Genomic DNA, 20,587 nt, shown 5'->3' with positions numbered 1-20,587 from the left:
ACACCGACTAACACGGTAGGATTCCAATGACAAAACTGTTGCGACGTTTCGGGAACTGGCCTATGTTCCAGAGGCGTAGCACAGGTCACTAGCACCCGGCGCGGATCCCAGATTTGCCGTCCTCTTATTTTTCTAATTGATTATAAAAAATTGGGGCATGGTAATTATTGAATAACAGTAACGTTAAATTTGAAAATGACATTAGTAGTATACGAATGACGGTCCGAGATCAGGCTTCAGGCTGTGGTGCTGTGGTGCCGACCGCCATATTGGATTGTGACGTCACGGCGGCCATCTTGGATGGTTGTGACCTTGACCTTTGACCTTGACCTTGAATTTGATCCTCAAAATCCGCCAAAATTGGGCAAAATTTGCCCAAAATTCCTCAAAAATCGCCAAAATTTCCATTTCTGTGGAAAAAAGTTCCGCCAAAAAATTTAAAAAAATTCCACAAATTAAAAATTTCTCTTTTCGAGGGAAAAATTTCCCGTTTCGAGGGAAAAATTCCCGCTTTTAGTCCTTAAAAATCCCAGCGGCTGAAAATTCCTAAAACTGGCTTAAGCATCCTTAACTCAAGCCTCAGTTAAGCCATTTCTAGGAATAAGGATACCATGACCGCCATCTTGGATTATGTCGCCACCGTTGCAATTTCCGTTACGGCCGCCATCTTTAAATTTATTATCCGATTTTAATGAAAAAATTTAAAAATTATAAAAAAATTAAATAATAAAATTTTTAATAAAATATTTAAAAAACAAACATTTACGACACGGAGCTCGGAGTCCTCGGTTCAAACCCGACGAGTGCAATAAATAAAAATGGCGACCGATCCTTCCCCCGCGGTGACTGCAGGCATACTGACTCCCTCCACTTTTTTTTTTCAAAGCATATATATATCGTCAGGTAGTATGACGTCATGTCCGCCATCTTGTCCTCGTCTGCTGGAAGCCATCATCAGTGTATCGTCGGCGAGAGTGCGCTGACGCCATGTTAGTTTAATTCTTATCCGCTAGAGTGCAGTAATCATTTATTATTGCTGTGACACCCGACATCTTGTCATTTGGCCGCCATCTTGAAAATCCATATTTATTTAGCTAGAAATTCGGGAAAAATTCCAAAATTCATTAAATAAATTTGTAATCTATATACTGATCGATTAGGTCGACTAAGGTCCTTGGTACGATCTAGGACGATGCAAAAAAAAGTAAATATAACATCAATTTAACATAATAGTAACAGGTTCGAGGAATTAAACACCACAAGTTCTTTTACAAACATAATATTTATTACATAATTTCTATTCTACTACAGGATCATTTGCGAAAGCCAGCAATCTTATAATCATTTAGTTCCGCAGCGGTGTGAAATGACTAATTCTTAGCTCCAATCGGTTTATACTAGACAGAGTCCAGCCAGAACCTTTACAGACATAGTCCACCTCTTCTTGACAGAGTTTCAGGATACCGTTTTTAACAGTTTGCTTCACATCGTTAGAACTGTAAATTACTGCAGCCGATGTCTTGAATGCACACTTCTTCACTTTGTCATCGAACGGATATGGCTTTCCATATATACAGTCCCACCACAAGTTATATTTCAAAGGTCCGTTTGTTGCTACATCATCAGTAAGCTGATTGATTATGTACTCTATGATATCATCAAGAAAATTACAAATGTCTTTCGACTCACCTAACGTATTTAAATAATAGTAGTCCTTCAATGTTCCACGAAATGCAGACTGCGCCAAGTAGAAGCCATTATCGTTCACTTGTAATGCGCCGAACACAGTCTTAGGTTTATTTTCCTGTTCAGACGTCATACCAATCGGTTGCTGCACATCGGTTTTCTTGCTTGAACGCTCACGAGCCTTCAACCTAAACCGAGGAGTCGTAATTGCGGCAGGTAGTTCAGCAGTAGGCGTACGGACTTCACCTTTACAGTTTATCGCATGTCGTCGCAAATTATCGATTCGAGTAAACCATTTAAGGCAGTCATCACAGCGAAACTTCATGCGAGAAGGATTCTTCTTGCATTTGCTCCGCTCATGTCTTCGTGCATCATGGAAAAATGCGAACGACGTATCACAGTAGCTGCAAGGATGCCTAGTTGAAGACAAACCCGAACCAGATGACGTTGTAACTGTGGTTGTGCCATTTCCAGGCATGCTCTTATGCACATCGATGCATCTTTGTTGCACCGTTACCTTTACTTTCTGCCGCTCTGTAGGGCCTTTACATGTCTCCAAGTGATGCTTCATATTATCTTTTCTGGCAAAACTGCTTATGACATTTCTCACAAACAAACATTTTACGATATAGGTTCTTGGCACATTCTCTATTCTCATGTCGTCGAGCATTGCTGTTGTTTGAGAAAATCTTGTCGCAGTAACAGCACCGATGTTCGTTAGTTGTTGTCGATTCGGCATCCATTGAAGTCTCCATTGATGGCGAACCAGCGTTCGCCGAGTTTCCCTGTGCAGCCAGCACTAGCGGCATTAAAGTCTCTTCTGCTGGCGGTACCATGTCTGTTGAAGTCTCCTCCAGTGTTGACATCGACGTTGCCAACAGGATCTGCTCCACCATCGTCGACGCTGACGTCAAGGTTCCCGCAGTCGATGGTACAACCGCCATCGAGTTCGTCGTTAAAGTCGGTAAAGATGCCATCGAGTTCGCAAGAACAGGTAATTACGCGACTTATGCACCAGAAGAAACAAACTAGGCGATCCTTACAACACCGACGTCAGTAACAAACCGAGCGTCCTGCTGTCTAGGACTCGCTTATATACATGCACCGTATGGAATAATACGATAGTCAAATCAAGATCAATTTACTAAAATACTAGAGTCAAAACAACATTAAAAATAGAAGCACCATCAACAAAAAAAGGAAGCACATTTGGAAGCACCTTCAAAAAAGGAAAAACAAAAGGAAGCACCGACAACGAAAAGGAAGCACCATCAACGAAAAGGAAGCACACTTGGAAGCACCGACAAAGAAACGGCAGCACCGCCAACGAAAAGGAAGCACATTTGGAAGCACCGACAACGAAAAGGCAGCACCGGCATCGAAAAGGAAGCACATTTGGAAGCACCGACAACGAAAAGACAGCACCGGCATCGAAAAGGCAGCACATTTAGAAGCACAGACAACGAAAAGGCAGCACCGGCATCGAAAAGGAAACACATTTAGAAGCACCGACAAAGAAAAGGCAGCACCGCCAACGAAAAGGAAGCACATTCGGAAGCACCGACAAAGAAAAGGCAGCACCACCAACGAAAAGGAAGCACATTTGGAAGCACCGACAACAAAAAGGCAGCACCGGCATCGAAAAGGAAGCACATTTGGAAGCACCGACATCGAAAAGGCAGCACATTTGGAAGCACCGACAACGAAAAGGCAGCACATTTGGAAGCACCGACAACGAAAAGGCAGCACCGGCATCGAAAAGGAAGCACATTTGGAAGCACCGACAACGAAAAGGAAGCACATTTGGAAGCACCGACAACGAAAAGGCAGCACATTTGGAAACACAGACAACGAAAAGGCAGCACCGGCATCGAAAAGGAAACACATTTGGAAGCACCGACAACGAAAAGGCAGCACCGCCAACGAAAAGGAAGCACATTCGGAAGCACCGACAAAGAAAAGGCAGCACCACCAACGAAAAGGAAGCACATTCGGAAGCACCGACAACGAAAAGGCAGCACTGGCATCGAAAAGGAAGCAGATTTGGAAGCACCGACAACGAAAAGGCAGCACATTTGGAAGCACCGACAACGAAAAGGCAGCACATTTGGAAGCACCGCCAACGAAAAGGCAGCACCGGCATCGAAAAGGAAGCACATTTGGAAGCACCGACAACGAAAAGGCAGCACATTTGTAAGCACCGACAACGAAAAGGCAGCACATTTGGAAGCACCGCCAACGAAAAGGCAGCACATTTTGGATGCATTATCGAATAAGGAAGCACATTTGGAAGCTCCATCAACTAAAAAAGGCAAAAAGGAAGCACAAGTTACGAGATCTAAGTCTTAGTAAGAAATCATAATACAAGAAATAAAAACATTACATTCTTATAATTTAAATTATTTATTTTATTGCTTTACATTATACAAATGCAAGTAAAACAATTCATTATTGTATGTAGCCAGCATTCCTCAGTTCCTTGAGTATGAAGGATATTTCTTTGATGCACGAATAGTTTCCTGCACAAAGCGAACCATGTAAAAGTCTTAGCCGGTCAACCAATATGTTTGGATCTTTCCATGATGTGTAATCATTCTCTTCTACAACCATCTTCCTTGCACCTTTATAATAAATATTATGATCTCTGGTGTCTTCCGTTTTACCACCAACCGCATGGTAACTTTCATGTTTGAGACGGTGATCATCACAAGCTTGATCAGATTTATTTAATATATCACGTCGTTTCCATCGTTTCGGTCTCAGGACACCGCCACATTCTTCGATCTTGGCAGCTTTAGGTGCTTCATCATAGTCTATGTCTTTTTCAACAGCCTCAGAGTCACTGTAACAATCACCGTAGAAGGAATCGTCTTCACCCAATTTACCGTAATAATTCGATGTTGATGATGTTGAAGTGTCTTCATCGTCTTCATGCTTCCTTTTTAGGAGTCCATCATTTTTACAAAGTAGGAAAGATCTACTTGAATTCGGCTGGAATATATTCTTACTTTTCACGTTAAGGATTCTTCCATTGTCTTCATTCTTCCGTAAATCATCAACCTTCTTCAATTAAAGTTCTTTGTCGAGATCGGAAGAACCAAGAAAATTATTGTCGTAATGCAGATCACTCTTCCTTAGGCTAGTAGATTCATCGTTGTCCTCTAGCTTGTACGCAGGCTTGGCGCTACAAGTTCTGCCATGTCTTTTTAGGCTCTCTCTCTCCGCGTAAAAGACTTGCTACATCGAACACAACTTATCATATTGCGCAGTGGATTTTTAACACAGTCATTCTTCTCGTGTTGATTTTTATTCTTTCTCAAGATAAACTCTTTACTGCAAAACTTACACCTATGTTCTTTCGATACAGCGTCAGATCCCAAATCGGAATTCATATTAGTTACTGAGACTAATACCAGATACCAATTGAGTGTTTTAAATTAGATTCAATACTTAAATAGAAATTTTTTCATATTTCATCAGCGAGAATTAATATATCTCATGCAAAAGTACTTTATGCATGTAGTTCTGCTTTTCAACAACAGATGTCGCCACATGTTGCTTGCAGGTAAATAATATTTAGTTCTTTTATGCGGGATGCGGGATGCTCACTAACGATCGCAAAAGAAGGATGGCTTCGCTAGACCTTAAGGAAAAGGAAGTTCGTCTTGCATGTTGGTGCTCCACAGATGTCTCATGGCGTAATATTAATTTGACTGAGTAATGATATTTGTTAATTCCACCTGATAAAAATATTGCAAGTTTTGATTTAGTAGCAGAAATTATCGAATTAAATGTAACTCCAAATAAAATGACATGTCTCATTAGACCAAAAAAAAATCCATGCAGAGAGCGGTTTCTCAGAATAGTCAGAAACACTTGAAGAAACCACAGGAATGATTGCAAGAACACGGGAAAAACCATCAAAATATTGTCAAGAATATCAGGAGCACACTGAGAAAACCACCATAATATTAACAATAATAATCGGAAGCACACGGAGAAAACCATCATAATATTGACCAGATTAATCGGAAGCACACAGAGAAAACCACCACATGTTTTCTTTGATATCATAAAATTACAAGAAAAAATATTTAAAAATAAAAATAAATTAATAAAAAAATAAAAAAAATAAAAATGCATAAACAGTTTCTGCTAGCTTGTACAAGAACTCTATCTTTGCTCAAAAATGATAAGTTTACAAGCTAGCAGAAACTGTTTATGCATTTTTATTTTTTTTATTTTTTTATTAATTTATTTTTATTTTTAAATATTTTTTCTTGTAATTTTATGATATCAAAGAAAACATGTGGTGGTTTTCTCTGTGTGCTTCCGATTAATCTGGTCAATATTATGATGGTTTTCTCCGTGTGCTTCCGATTATTATTGTTAATATTATGGTGGTTTTCTCAGTGTGCTCCTGATTATTCTTGACAATATTTTGATGGTTTTTCCCGTGTTCTTGCAATCATTCCTGTGGTTTCTTCAAGTGTTTCTGACTATTCTGAGAAACCGCTCTCTGCATGGATTTTTTTTTTGGTCTAATGAGACATGTCATTTTATTTGGAGTTACATTTAATTCGATAATTTCTGCTACTAAATCAAAACTTGCAATATTTTTATCAGGTGGAATTAACAAATATCATTACTCAGTCAAATTAATATTACGCCATGAGACATCTGTGGAGCACCAACATGCAAGACGAACTTCCTTTTCCTTGGAGTCTAGCGAAGCCATCCTTCTTTTGCGATCGTTAGTGAGCATCCCGCATCCCGCATAAAAGAACTAAATATTATTTACCTGCAAGCAACATGTGGCGACATCTGTTGTTGAAAAGCAGAACTACATGCATAAAGTACTTTTGCATGAGATATATTAATTCTCGCTGATGAAATATGAAAAAATTTCTATTTAAGTATTGAATCTAATTTAAAACACTCAATTGGTATCTGGTATTAGTCTCAGTAACTAATATGAATTCCGATTTGGGATCTGACGCTGTATCGAAAGAACATAGGTGTAAGTTTTGCAGTAAAGAGTTTATCTTGAGAAAGAATAAAAGACAACACGAGAAGATTGACTGTGATAAAAATCCCCTGCGCAATATGATAAGTTGTGTTCGATGTAGCAAGTCTTTTACGCGGAGAGAGAGAGCCTAAAAAGACATGGCAGAACTTGTAGCGCCAAGCCTGCGTACAAGCTAGAGGACAACGATGAATCTACTAGCCTAAGGAAGAGTGATCTGCATTACGACAATAATTTTCTTGGTTATTCCGATCTCGACAAAGAACTTAAATTGAAGAAGGTTGATGATTTACGGAAGAATGAAGACAATGGAAGAATCCTTAACGTGAAATATAAAAATATATTCCAGCCGAATTCAAGTAGATCTTTCCTACTTTGTAAAAATGATGGACTCCTAAAAAGGAAGCATGAAGACGATGAAGACACTTCAACATCATCAACATCGAATTATTACGGTAAATTGGGTGAAGACGATTCCTTCTACGGTGATTGTTACAGTGACTCTGAGGCTGTTGAAAAAGACATAGACTATGATGAAGCACCTAAAGCTGCCAAGATCGAAGAATGTGGCGGTGTCCTGAGACCGAAACGATGGAAACGACGTGATATATTAAATAAATCTGATCAAGCTTGTGATGATCACCGTCTCAAACATGAAAGTTACCATGCGGTTGGTGGTAAAACGGAAGACACCAGAGATCATAATATTTATTATAAAGGTGCAAGGAAGATGGTTGTAGAAGAGAATGATTACACATCATGGAAAGATCCAAACATATTGGTTGACCGGCTAAGACTTTTACATGGTTCGCTTTGTGCAGGAAACTATTCGTGCATCAAAGAAATATCCTTCATACTCAAGGAACTGAGGAATGCTGGCTACATACAATAATGACTTGTTTTACTTGCATTTGTATAATGTAAAGCAATAAAATAAATAATTTAAATTATAAGAATGTAATGTTTTTATTTCTTGTATTATGATTTCTTACTAAGACTTAGATCTCGTAACTTGTGCTTCCTTTTTGCCTTTTTTAGTTGATGGAGCTTCCAAATGTGCTTCCTTATTCGATAATGCATCCAAAATGTGCTGCCTTTTCGTTGGCGGTGCTTCCAAATGTGCTGCCTTTTCGTTGTCGGTGCTTCCAAATGTGCTTCCTTTTCGATGCCGGTGCTGCATTTTCGTTGGCGGTGCTTCCAAATGTGCTGCCTTTTCGTTGTCGGTGCTTCCAAATGTGCTGCCTTTTCGTTGTCGGTGCTTCCAAATGTGCTTTCTTTTCGATGCCGGTGCTGCCTTTTCGTTGTCGGTGCTTCCGAATGTGCTTCCTTTTCGTTGGTGGTGCTGCCTTTTCTTTGTCGGTGCTTCCGAATGTGCTTCCTTTTCGTTGGCGGTGCTGCCTTTTCTTTGTCGGTGCTTCCAAATGTGCTGCCTTTTCGTTGTCGGTGCTTCCAAATGTGTTTCCTTTTCGATGCCGGTGCTGCCTTTTCGTTGTCTGTGCTTCCAAATGTGCTGCCTTTTCGTTGTCGGTGCTTCCAAATGTGCTTCCTTTTCGTTGTCGGTGCTTCCAAATGTGCTTCCTTTTCGATGCCGGTGCTGCCTTTTCGTTGTCGGTGCTTCCAAATATGCTGCCTTTTCGTTGTCGGTGCTTCCAAATGTGCTTCCTTTTCGATGTCGGTGCTTCCAAATGTGCTTCCTTTTCGATGCCGGTGCTGCCTTTTCGTTGTCGGTGCTTCCAAATGTGCTTCCTTTTCGTTGGTGGTGCTGCCTTTTCTTTGTCGGTGCTTCCGAATGTGCTTCCTTTTCGTTGGCGGTGCTGCCTTTTCTTTGTCGGTGCTTCCAAATGTGCTGCCTTTTCGTTGTCGGTGCTTCCAAATGTGCTGCCTTTTCGTTGTCGGTGCTTCCAAATGTGCTTCCTTTTCGATGCCGGTGCTGCCTTTTCGTTGGCGGTGTTTCCAAATGTGCTGCCTTTTCGTTGTCGGTGCTTCCAAATGTGCTGCCTTTTCGTTGTCGGTGCTTCCAAATGTGCTTCCTTTTCGATGCCGGTGCTGCCTTTTCGTTGTCGGTGCTTCCGAATGTGCTTCCTTTTCGTTGGTGGTGCTGCCTTTTCTTTGTCGGTGCTTCCGAATGTGCTTCCTTTTCGTTGGCGGTGCTGCCTTTTCTTTGTCGGTGCTTCCAAATGTGCTGCCTTTTCGTTGTCGGTGCTTCCAAATGTGTTTCCTTTTCGATGCCGGTGCTGCCTTTTCGTTGTCTGTGTTTCCAAATGTGCTGCCTTTTCGTTGTCGGTGCTTCCAAATGTGCTTCCTTTTCGTTGTCGGTGCTTCCAAATGTGCTTCCTTTTCGATGCCGGTGCTGCCTTTTCGTTGTCGGTGCTTCCAAATGTGCTGCCTTTTCGTTGTCGGTGCTTCCAAATGTGCTGCCTTTTCGATGTCGGTGCTTCCAAATGTGCTTCCTTTTCGATGCCGGTGCTGCCTTTTCGTTGTCGGTGCTTCCAAATGTGCTTCCTTTTCGTTGGTGGTGCTGCCTTTTCTTTGTCGGTGCTTCCGAATGTGCTTCCTTTTCGTTGGCGGTGCTGCCTTTTCTTTGTCGGTGCTTCCAAATGTGCTGCCTTTTCGTTGTCGGTGCTTCCAAATGTGTTTCCTTTTCGATGCCGGTGCTGCCTTTTCGTTGTCTGTGCTTCTAAATGTGCTGCCTTTTCGATGCCGGTGCTGTCTTTTCGTTGTCGGTGCTTCCAAATGTGCTTCCTTTCCGATGCCGGTGCTGCCTTTTCGTTGTCGGTGCTTCCAAATGTGCTTCCTTTTCGTTGGCGGTGCTGCCGTTTCTTTGTCGGTGCTTCCAAGTGTGCTTCCTTTTCGTTGATGGTGCTTCCTTTTCGTTGTCGGTGCTTCCTTTTGTTTTTCCTTTTTTGAAGGTGCTTCCAAATGTGCTTCCTTTTTTTGTTGATGGTGGGTGCTTCTATTTTTAATGTTGTTTTGACTCTAGTATTTTAATAAATTGATCTTGATTTGACTATCGTATTATTCCATACGGTGCATGTATATAAGCGAGTCCTAGACAGCAGGACGCTCGGTTTGTTACTGACGTCGGTGTTGTAAGGATCGCCTTGTTTGTTTCTTCTGGTGCATAAGTCGCGTAATTACCTGTTCTTGCGAACTCGATGGCATCTTTACCGACTTTAACGACGAACTCGATGGAGGTTGTACCATCGACTGCGGGAACCTTGACGTCAGCGTCGACGATGGTGGAGCAGATCCTGTTGGCAACGTCGATGTCAACACTGGAGGAGACTTCAACAGACGTGGTACCGCCAGCAGAAGAGACTTTAATGCCGCTAGTGCTGGCTGCACAGGGAAACTCGGCGAACGCTGGTTCGCCATCAATGGAGACTTCAATGGATGCCGAATCGACAACAACTAACGAACATCGGTGCTGTTACTGCGACAAGATTTTCTCAAACAACAGCAATGCTCGACGACATGAGAATAGAGAATGTGCCAAGAACCTATATCGTAAAATGTTTGTTTGTGAGAAATGTCATAAGCAGTTTTGCCAGAAAAGATAATATGAAGCATCACTTGGAGACATGTAAAGGCCCTACAGAGCGGCAGAAAGTAAAGGTAACGGTGCAACAAAGATGCATCGATGTGCATAGGAGCATGCCTGGAAATGGCACAACCACAGTTACAACGTCATCTGGTTCGGGTTTGTCTTCAACTAGGCATCCTTGCAGCTACTGTGATACGTCGTTCGCATTTTTCCATGATGCACGAAGACATGAGCGGAGCAAATGCAAGAAGAATCCTTCTCGCATGAAGTTTCGCTGTGATGAGTGCCTTAAATGGTTTACTCGAATCGATAATTTGCGACGACATGCGATAAACTGTAAAGGTGAAGTCCGTACGCCTACTGCTGAACTACCTGCCGCAATTACGACTCCTCGGTTTAGGTTGAAGGCTCGTGAGCGTTCAAGCAAGAAAACCGATGTGCAGCAACCGATTGGTATGACGTCTGAACAGGAAAATAAACCTAAGACTGTGTTCGGCGCATTACAAGTGAACGATAATGGCTTCTACTTGGCGCAGTCTGCATTTCGTGGAACATTGAAGGACTACTATTATTTAAATACGTTAGGTGAGTCGAAAGACATTTGTAATTTTCTTGATGATATCAGAGAGTACATAATCAATCAGCTTACTGATGATGTAGCAACAAACGGACCTTTGAAATATAACTTGTGGTTGGACTGTATATATGGAAAGCCATATCCGTTCGATGACAAAGTGAAGAAGTGTGCATTCAAGACATCGGCTGCAGTAATTTACAGTTCTAACGATGTGAAGCAAACTGTTAAAAACGGTATCCTGAAACTCTGTCAAGAAGAGGTGGACTATGTCTGTAAAGGTTCTGGCTGGACTCTGTCTAGTATAAACCGATTGGAGCTAAGAATTAGTCATTTCACACCGCTGCGGAACTAAATGATTATAAGATTGCTGGCTTTCGCAAATGATCCTGTAGTAGAATAGAAATTATGTAATAAATATTATGTTTGTAAAAGAACTTGTGGTGTTTAATTCCTCGAACCTGTTACTATTATGTTAAATTGATGTTATATTTACTTTTTTTTGCATCGTCCTAGATCGTACCAAGGACCTTAGTCGACCTAATCGATCAGTATATAGATTACAAATTTATTTAATGAATTTTGGAATTTTTCCCGAATTTCTAGCTAAATAAATATGGATTTTCAAGATGGCGGCCAAATGACAAGATGTCGGGTGTCACAGCAATAATAAATGATTACTGCACTCTAGCGGATAAGAATTAAACTAACATGGCGTCAGCGCACTCTCGCCGACGATACACTGATGATGGCTTCCAGCAGACGAGGACAAGATGGCGGACATGACGTCATACTACCTGACGATATATATATGCTTTGAAAAAAAAAAGTGGAGGGAGTCAGTATGCCTGCAGTCACCGCGGGGGAAGGATCGGTCGCCATTTTTATTTATTGCACTCGTCGGGTTTGAACCGAGGACTCCGAGCTCCGTGTCGTAAATGTTTGTTTTTTAAATATTTTATTAAAAATTTTATTATTTAATTTTTTTATAATTTTTAAATTTTTTCATTAAAATCGGATAATAAATTTAAAGATGGCGGCCGTAACGGAAATTGCAACGGTGGCGACATAATCCAAGATGGCGGTCATGGTATCCTTATTCCTAGAAATGGCTTAACTGAGGCTTGAGTTAAGGATGCTTAAGCCAGTTTTAGGAATTTTCAGCCGCTGGGATTTTTAAGGACTAAAAGCGGGAATTTTTCCCTCGAAACGGGAAATTTTTCCCTCGAAAAGAGAAATTTTTAATTTGTGGAATTTTTTTAAATTTTTTGGCGGAACTTTTTTCCACAGAAATGGAAATTTTGGCGATTTTTGAGGAATTTTGGGCAAATTTTGCCCAATTTTGGCGGATTTTGAGGATCAAATTCAAGGTCAAGGTCAAAGGTCAAGGTCACAACCATCCAAGATGGCCGCCGTGACGTCACAATCCAATATGGCGGTCGGCACCACAGCACCACAGCCTGAAGCCTGATCTCGGACCGTCATTCGTATACTACTGACATTTTTTGACATATGAACAACATGTTTGTAAAAAAATTAATTTATAATATTGCATTTTATTCTACAGGTAAACAAACATGACAGAGATTGCAGAATACCTATTAAAAAATTACAGAGAAAACGTAATGCAATAACGATAGGAGAAAGAGAAATCGCCTACATAAAACGAACAGCTCTGCAAACTAGATACGCAGAAATTCAATATGTACTCTACGTATAGTTTCATATGAAGGCCGCGAAATAGTTTGTGTTCGTTTTTCGCTTTTTTCTCAAAGTCATCGATACCTTGTAAGACGTATCAAATTGAAACACGATTGAATAAAATAAAGAGATACGCTCAGTCATTACGGCGAAGTACAAAGAATTGGCAAGGAGAGATGTTCGTTTAAATTAAAATTGAAACCAAATAAGTTTCCTAAGTATTAGTTATTGAGAAACCTTGCAATATCCATGCATTGAATATTGTACATGGATATATGGGAATAACAATAAAAAATTTATGGGGAAAAACCTTGAAAAACATTAACTTTATGTTACCGCAACCTGTGAAATGCCGCCCCGGCCAAAGTACCGCCCTCTCCGCCCCCCCCTCCCCCCCCCACACACAAATGCTACGCCACTGATCTATTCCCATTATCAGTCTGTTTGTGCCTGATGACTTTACTGCGCGTTTTTTGTGATACGCACAATGTCTACAGCAGTAAACATAGGCATATATTATAATATACTATATATACATTTTATATTAAAAATAGATAGGTATTTATATTATAACACAAGCATAGTCGACTCTAAATAAGTTAAAAATTTCATATGTTCAGAATTTTACAATGGTTGTGTTTATGTCTTCGTTTGCCATTGAGGGTCGAACGAAAGTAAGGCTGGCTAAAACCGGTTATCGCATCACGGCTGTGCGCTGCGAGGATTCTGACAGGGGATGGGGGAGAAGGCCCTTCGTGGCTTGTTTCCCTCTGTCCGCTCCGCGGACAAATGTGGGGAGAGAGAGAGACTACGATAGTTTTGCAAGACGTTCCAGCGATGTCCGCTAGATCGCAGGCCGCGGAGCAACTTCGACACCCCTCACCCACGAGAGCTGTCTCGCCACTAAATTGTGATATCTCACCCGCTAGCTTATATACGATCCGGCTGACTATATAGTATTGATAAGAAAGCGTTTATGAAGCAAATAAGCCAATTTTCAGCTTATTCTGACGCATGACTGTTTTTCACCCTGCACCAATCGCCTTAAGGGATTTTTTTACTTAATGAGGCATGTAATTTTATTCAAGGTTGCATTGTATTAGTGAATTTCTGCTACTTAATCAACACTTGTAATATTTTTATCAGGTGGAAATTAAAAAAAAATAAATCATTACTCAGTCAAATAATCTCTGAGAAATCTAAGAAGCACTAACAGGAAGGACGAACTTCCTTCTCCTTGGAGTCTAGCGAAGCCATCCTTCTTTTGCGATCGTTAGTGAGCATCCCGCATCCCGCATAAAAGAACTAAATATTATTTACCTGCAAGCAACATGTGGCGACATCTGTTGTTGAAAAGCAGAACTACATGCATCAAGTACCTTTGCATGAGATATATTAATTCTCGCTGATGAAATATGAAAAAAATTATATTTAAGTAATGGATCTAATTTAAAACACTCAATTGGTATCTGTCATTAGTCTCAGTAACTAATATGAATTCCGATTTGGTTTCTGACGCTGTATCGAAAGAACATAGGTGTAAGTTTTGCAGCAAAGAGTTTATCTTGAGAAAGAATAAAAGACAACACGAGAAGAATGATTGTGTTAAAAATCCACTACGACATATGATAAGTTGTGTTCGATGTAGCAAGTCGTTTACGTGGAGGAGAGCTTAAAAAGACATGGCAAAACTTGTAGCGCCAAGCCTGCGTACAAGCTAGAGGACAACGATGAATCTACTAGACTAAGGAAGAGTGATCTGCATTACGACAATTATTTTCCTGGCTCTTCCGATCTCAACAAAGAACTTAAATTGAAGGAGGTTGATGATTTATGGAATAATTAAGACAATGGAAGAATCCTTAACGTGAAAACTGAGAATATAATCCAGCCGAATTCAAGTAGATCTTTCCTACTTTGTAAAAAAAATGATGGACTATTAAAAAGGAAGCATGAAGACGATGAAGACCCTTCGACATCATCAACATTGAATTCTTACGGTAATCTGGGTGAAGACGATGACTTACTTCTACGGTGATTGTTACAGTGACTCTGAGGCTGTTGACAAAGACATATACTGTGATGAAGCACCTAAAGCTGACAAGATCTAAGAATGTGGCGGAGTCCTGAGACCGAAACGGTGGAAACGTCGGGATATATTAAATAAATCTGATCAAGATTATGATGATCACTGTCTAAAAAATGAAAGCTACCCTGAGGTTGGTGGTAAAACGGAAGACACCAGAGATCATAATATTTATTATAAACGTGCAAGGAAGATGGTGGTAGAAGAGAATGATTACACATCATTGAAAGATCCAAACATATTGGTTGACTGGCTAAGACTTCTACATGGCTCGCTTTGTGCAGGAAACTATTCGTGCATCAAAGAAATATCCTTCATACTCAAAGAACTGAGGAAAGCTGGCTACATACAATAATGGCTTGTTTTAATTGCATTTGTATAATGTAAAGAAATAAAATAAATAATTTCAATTATAAAAATTTAATGTTTTTATTTCTTTTATTCTGATTTCTAACTAAGTCTTAGTACTCGTAACTTGTGATTCATTTTTGCCTTTTTGTTGATGGAGCTTCCAAATGTGCTTCATTTTTTGATGGTGCTTCCAAAATGTGCTGCCTTTATGATGGTGCATCCAAAATGTGCTGTCTTTTTGATTATGGTGGTTCCAAATGTGCTGCCTTTTTTGTTGATTGTGCTTCCAATTGTGCTTCCTTTTTTGACGGTGTTTCCAAATGTGCTGCCTTTTTGTTGATGGTGCTTCCAAAATGTGCTTTCTTTTGTTGATGATGCTTCCAAATGTGCTGCCTTTTTGATTATGGTTCTTCCAAATGTGCTGCCTTTTTTGTTGATGGTGCTTCCAATTGTGCTTCCTTTTTTGATGGTGCTTCCAAATGTGCTGCCTTTTTGTTGATGGTGCTTTCGAAATGTGCTTCCTTTTTTGATGGTGCTTCCAAATGTGCTTCCTTTTTTATGGTGCTTCCAAAATGTGCTTCCTTTTTTGATGTTCCTTCCAAATGTGCTGCCTTTATGTTTATGGAGCTTCCAATTGTGCTTCCTTTTTTGACGGTGCTTCCAAATGTGCTGCCTTTTTGATTATGGTGCTTCCAAATGTGCTGTCTTTTTTGTTGATGGTGCTTCCAAATGGGCTTCCTTTTTGTTAATGGTGCTGCCTTTTTGATTAGATTCTTGGTCCTCTTGTAAGCGTAAAAAAACATGATCCGTTGGTTCAATTGAATATAATTAGCTGACGATGAGGAAGGTCGTGAGGTTCGGAAATAACTGATCTATACGTCTGACATTGATTATGACCCGGTCTCTCGGTCCGAAGACGCTTGGTATATATGTATGTATGGCTTTGTACATGAACGGTTTAGAGGTTATTCAGATTATCGAAAAACTAGACTTTCATGTTAGGCTTATCGGCAATGTATTTAATTCGTCGAACATTGTCGTACATTGACTTGTGTTTTATTTTTGAAGAGAGAATGATTTATAAACTCCGCGAAAGGTAGTGGAAAAACAAAATATTAAATTTATTTAATATTTAGTTACACTTGTCACTGTTCAAGTATCGAATAGAGGGCAGGATCCTGCGATTTAATATCTAAATTAATGAGTGATTTTTTTGATGGATTTTGGATTTTTTCCCAAATTTATAGCTAAATAATTACACGATTTCAAGATGGCGCCCAAATTTTAAGATGGCGGGGCACCTCGGTAATAAATGATTACTGCACTTTAGCGGGTTAGAATAAATTATCTACATGGAAATGTACTCTATAAGACGAGTACACACACAAGATTGTGTACTCCAGCAGGTGGTAGCTCCTGGTAGAATGTACTGAACATAAAATGTTGGATCCATGATGATCGACAAGGACAAAGTAAAATTTCAAGGTCAAGGTAAAATTTTAAGGTCAAAGTCAAATTTCATGGTCAAGGTCAAATTTCAAGGTTAATCTCAAATTTCAAGGTCAAATTTCAAGGTCAAAGTTCAACGTCAAGGTCAAAGTTCAATGTCAACATTGGAGGAGAAAGGTATGGTGACCAGATAATTATACTAACATGGTATCAGCACACTCTTGCGGACGAAAACAAGATGGTGGTCTCCAGCGGATGAAGACAAGATGGTGGACATGTCGTCATACCAGCTGATGATATATGTACCTTGGTATTGGTGGTGGTAGATCAGTCTGTAGGTGGCTTCTGTGGAGGAAGGATTTTTTTTTGCTCTTAGCGGTTTCGAACCAAGGACATTAGTCGATCCAATCAATCATTATATTTATTGCCAATTTTTTTAATGAATTTTGAACTTTTTTCCCGCATCTCTAGCATTAAATTTACGGATTTTCAAGATGGCGTCCAAATGACAAGATGGCGGTTGTCACAGTAATAATAAATGATTACTGCACTCTGGCTGATAAGAATTAAACTAACATGGCGTCAGCGCACTCTAGCCAACGATACAATAATGATGGCTTCCATCAATGAAGACAAGATGGCGGACGTGACGTCATGTTACCTGACGATATATATGCTATTAACAAAGTGGTGGGGGCCAGTCTGCCTGCACCCACCACGGGGGAAGGATCGGTTTTTTTTTTATTTTTTTTGCACTCGTCGGGTTCGAACCGAGGACTCCGAGCTCCATGTCGTAAATGTATGTTTTTTAATAATTTTTATTAAAATTTTATTAATTGAATTTTTTTATAAATTTTAAATTTTTTTTCATTAAAATCGGATAATAAAAAAGTTAAAGTTAAAGATGGTGACCGTAACGGAAATTGCAACGGTGACGTCATAATCCAAGATGGCGGTCATGGTATCCTTATTCCTAGAAATGGCTTACCGGAGGCTTTAGACATGGATGCTTAAGCCGTTTTTAGGAATTTTGGGTTCTTTCTGGGGCAAAACGTCTGTTGAGGTTTTTGAAATCCTAATTTTTGAATTGCAGAATTTTTCTAAGATTTTTTGGCGGAATTTTTTCCACAAAAATGAAAATTTTGGCGAATTTTGAGGAATTTTGACAACTTTTGGGGATTTTTGAGGGTCAAATTTCAAGGTACTGCTTGTCCCGTTACGCTGTGTCCCGTTACGCTCATCAAAGATGGCGACCGGAACGTCAGAATCCAAGATGGCGGTCGGGGCCACAGGCACCACACCCAGAAGCCAGTCCCAGGAAATACATTCCTATACTACTGACAAGGTTCCCCGAGGATGCCCTCTGCAGTCAGTGCAAAAACTGTGCTCCATATTTATAACTTCTTGCTCCATACGTATCGCTGCCTTCGAGATCTGGAGGCCATGGAGGCCATCTGCCCTGTGGCTATAGTAACTATTAGGCCCCTGAGGTTCCTGAATTCGCCACCATCAGCGTCACTTCTCAGTTGGTTGGCCACTCTAGGCACATTTTTCGGTAAAAAAGTAACCGCAGCTATTGACGACTTCCGGTATTATTTCACCAGTCCTTCAGACCAGACTTTAATACACATGGTTCTACCCACCTTCAGCACTTAGTCTCCAGTCGCCGTTGCTCAGCTTCTTCGAGCTTTGGCCGAGTTATAAACTGCTTTGAGAAGTTCGTAATTTGAATGTAATTCTGTGGATGAATCCCAATACTTTATCCAGCAATTATGTAGTTTGGTGAAGTAATTTTTTTCCGGGAACGTCTTCCTCAATTTTGGATTATAATTTTTTTCATCTTTCTGTAGCGCAGTTTAACACCGACATCATCGGTAAGTGGAAGTTAAAAACTATTCAACTTAAATTCTCACCTTAGTCAGTTCCTTCATGATTTGTTGTTCTATGTGATTATTGTTCGTTTTTACATGGCTATAATATGTGTTGCAGTGTGTTTATATACCCGAGTATCCAAGTACTCAAGTCTCCGATGATTCATCTTTGTGTCCTGCAGAGTGAGTAAACTGAAGTAGTGTGGGTCGCTCTCTGCATTACAGCATGCGAGATAAAAAGAGCACTGTTTTGTAAACACTCATTGGCGAGTGCCTTAGTCGGTAGCATCCTCTGTGGTTCAGCTCCACATACAAGCTTATCAGACATGTTCCCTGCAGAGTAATTATATAGCACGAGAGTGTTTATCTCTCTGGTTTTAAGTGTGCTGTAGTATATAGGAGCTGTCTTTGGAAGATTACACAAGCATAAGTATCAAAAATGATCTCTGCACATTTCGCAGGAGAGTCCATTGTTTCTTGCTCTTCAGCACATTATATAAGAAGTGTTTAATTTGAAATACAAATCAAGTATGGAACTTCTTCCTACTTTGATTACACCTACAAGTGTACCAGATATGTTCCCTGCAAAGTAAGTACAAGAAAAAAAGAAGGGTGCACTGCTACCTCCTCTTTAGATAACTAGTGAAGGAAGGAGTTGTGTTTTGAACATGCATGGGGAAACGAGTAACCTCTCTTCCTCGAATTAAATCAAATTTTTTTTATTAGAAATAATTCCCTTAAAATGAGTTTCAGTATGAAATGAGAGTTTACTTTTGCCGCTTTTAAGCGTGCTAAACTAGAAATATGTTTTTTTTTAAAGTAGGTATTCGTGGTGTTCGATCATCCTCTCAATATCAAATTAACGTAAAAGTTAAGGCATAAAATATTATCTCTGCAGAGTGAAAACCAGGTATGGTTAGGGAATGTGTTGGTCCCTGCTGTACTGTGTGCTAGTGATGAAAGATGCTCTGTTTTTGGAATAGCATGGAATAGGAGCTCCCTCTCTATTTTTGACTCCAATTTAAACATTTTAGATATATTTTTTGCAGAGTAAGACAGGAAAGGAGAGTGCTTTGTTTCTTGCTCTACAGTGAGCCTTAGAAGAGAGGTACTATGCTTGGACCACATATGGGATACGAAACACCTATGCTTTGACTACACATATACGCTTGCGTATTTTTAATTTTCTCTACAGAGAGTGTACAATATAGACGAGTGATCTGCGTCTTACTGTACAGTTTGTTAGAGAAAAAGGCGCTGAGTTTGGAACACAAATGGTGTACTAAAGCTCTCATCTTTTACTTTATCTGCAAGCGTGATTATCATATGTGTTCACGGCAGAGTGATCACAGGGCAGGAAATTGCTATCCTTTCTACTGTACAGCTTGCTGTGTAAGATAGTGCTAGGTTTGGGAAACACTTTGATTAATCTTTGTTTTATCGATTACACATTCAAGCATGTTTTTAGACATGTTTCCTTCTGATTGAGTACTGGAATGTGAGTAAACGTCTTCCTGCTCTACAGCGTGCTATAAAGGTTCTATATTTGGAACGCGAATGATTTAAGAGTGCTCTTTATACTTATGTTTCATTTACAAGTGTGTATTATAAATTATTTCTGTAGTGTGATTATAAGTACAGTAGGAGAGAGTGCTGCTTCGTGCCCAACTGTGTTTTGTATAATAAAAGTGATGTATTTTGCACGCCCACATAGTACAAGGGCATTTATTTATTACTTGATTTAATCCACAATTTTAAGCACCAGTCTGGTTATCTTTGGATTTCAGTTTAGTACTGAACTCCAGTGCGCTGAATTAAACTTTATAGCAAGTCCTCTGTATTTTTACCTCAACAAGTATGGGAAACAATCTTGTCTCCTAGGGAGTGACTACAAGTATGGCAGGAAGTGGTCTCTCATTCTTTGTGGTGAGTAGTACCTATATAATTGCCGTTACTGACACAGGTTCCGTAAGTAGGTGCTGGAGTTGCCGACCGCCATCTAGGGTTGTGACGTCATAGCGGCCATTTTGATGTCCAATTTCATAAAATTTCCTCAAAAATGAATCAAAATATCTCAAAATTCCTAGAAATTTCCTTATTTCGAGGAGAAAAATTCCCGTTTAGCATGACAATTTCCCATTTTATTTCTGGAAAATGTCAATGGATTAAAAATCCTAAAAGCGGCTTAAGTCTTCTTAAAGCAAGCCGCTCTATGCCGCTGATATCAAGACCTTGACCTCGGGCGCCATTGTTGCACTTTTCATTAGGGCCACCAACTTAAAAATTCGTAATTTTTGGC

General features: G+C 40.0%; 1 protein-coding gene across 2 annotated transcripts in view; it reads left to right on the top strand.

Annotated features, from left to right (window-relative positions):
* The window catches only part of LOC134531578 (pyruvate dehydrogenase phosphatase regulatory subunit, mitochondrial-like), a 520,406-nt gene that overhangs the window by 356,301 nt on the left and 143,518 nt on the right, over positions 1 to 20,587 (top strand). The gene's annotated exons all lie outside the window — the stretch shown is intronic.

Source organism: Bacillus rossius, chromosome 5 (genome assembly GCF_032445375.1).
Source record: "Bacillus rossius redtenbacheri isolate Brsri chromosome 5, Brsri_v3, whole genome shotgun sequence".
Lineage (NCBI taxonomy): Eukaryota > Metazoa > Arthropoda > Insecta > Phasmatodea > Bacillidae > Bacillus > Bacillus rossius.
The sequence above is the reverse complement of the archived record's forward strand: the minus strand, read 5'-3'. Positions and strand labels throughout refer to the sequence as shown.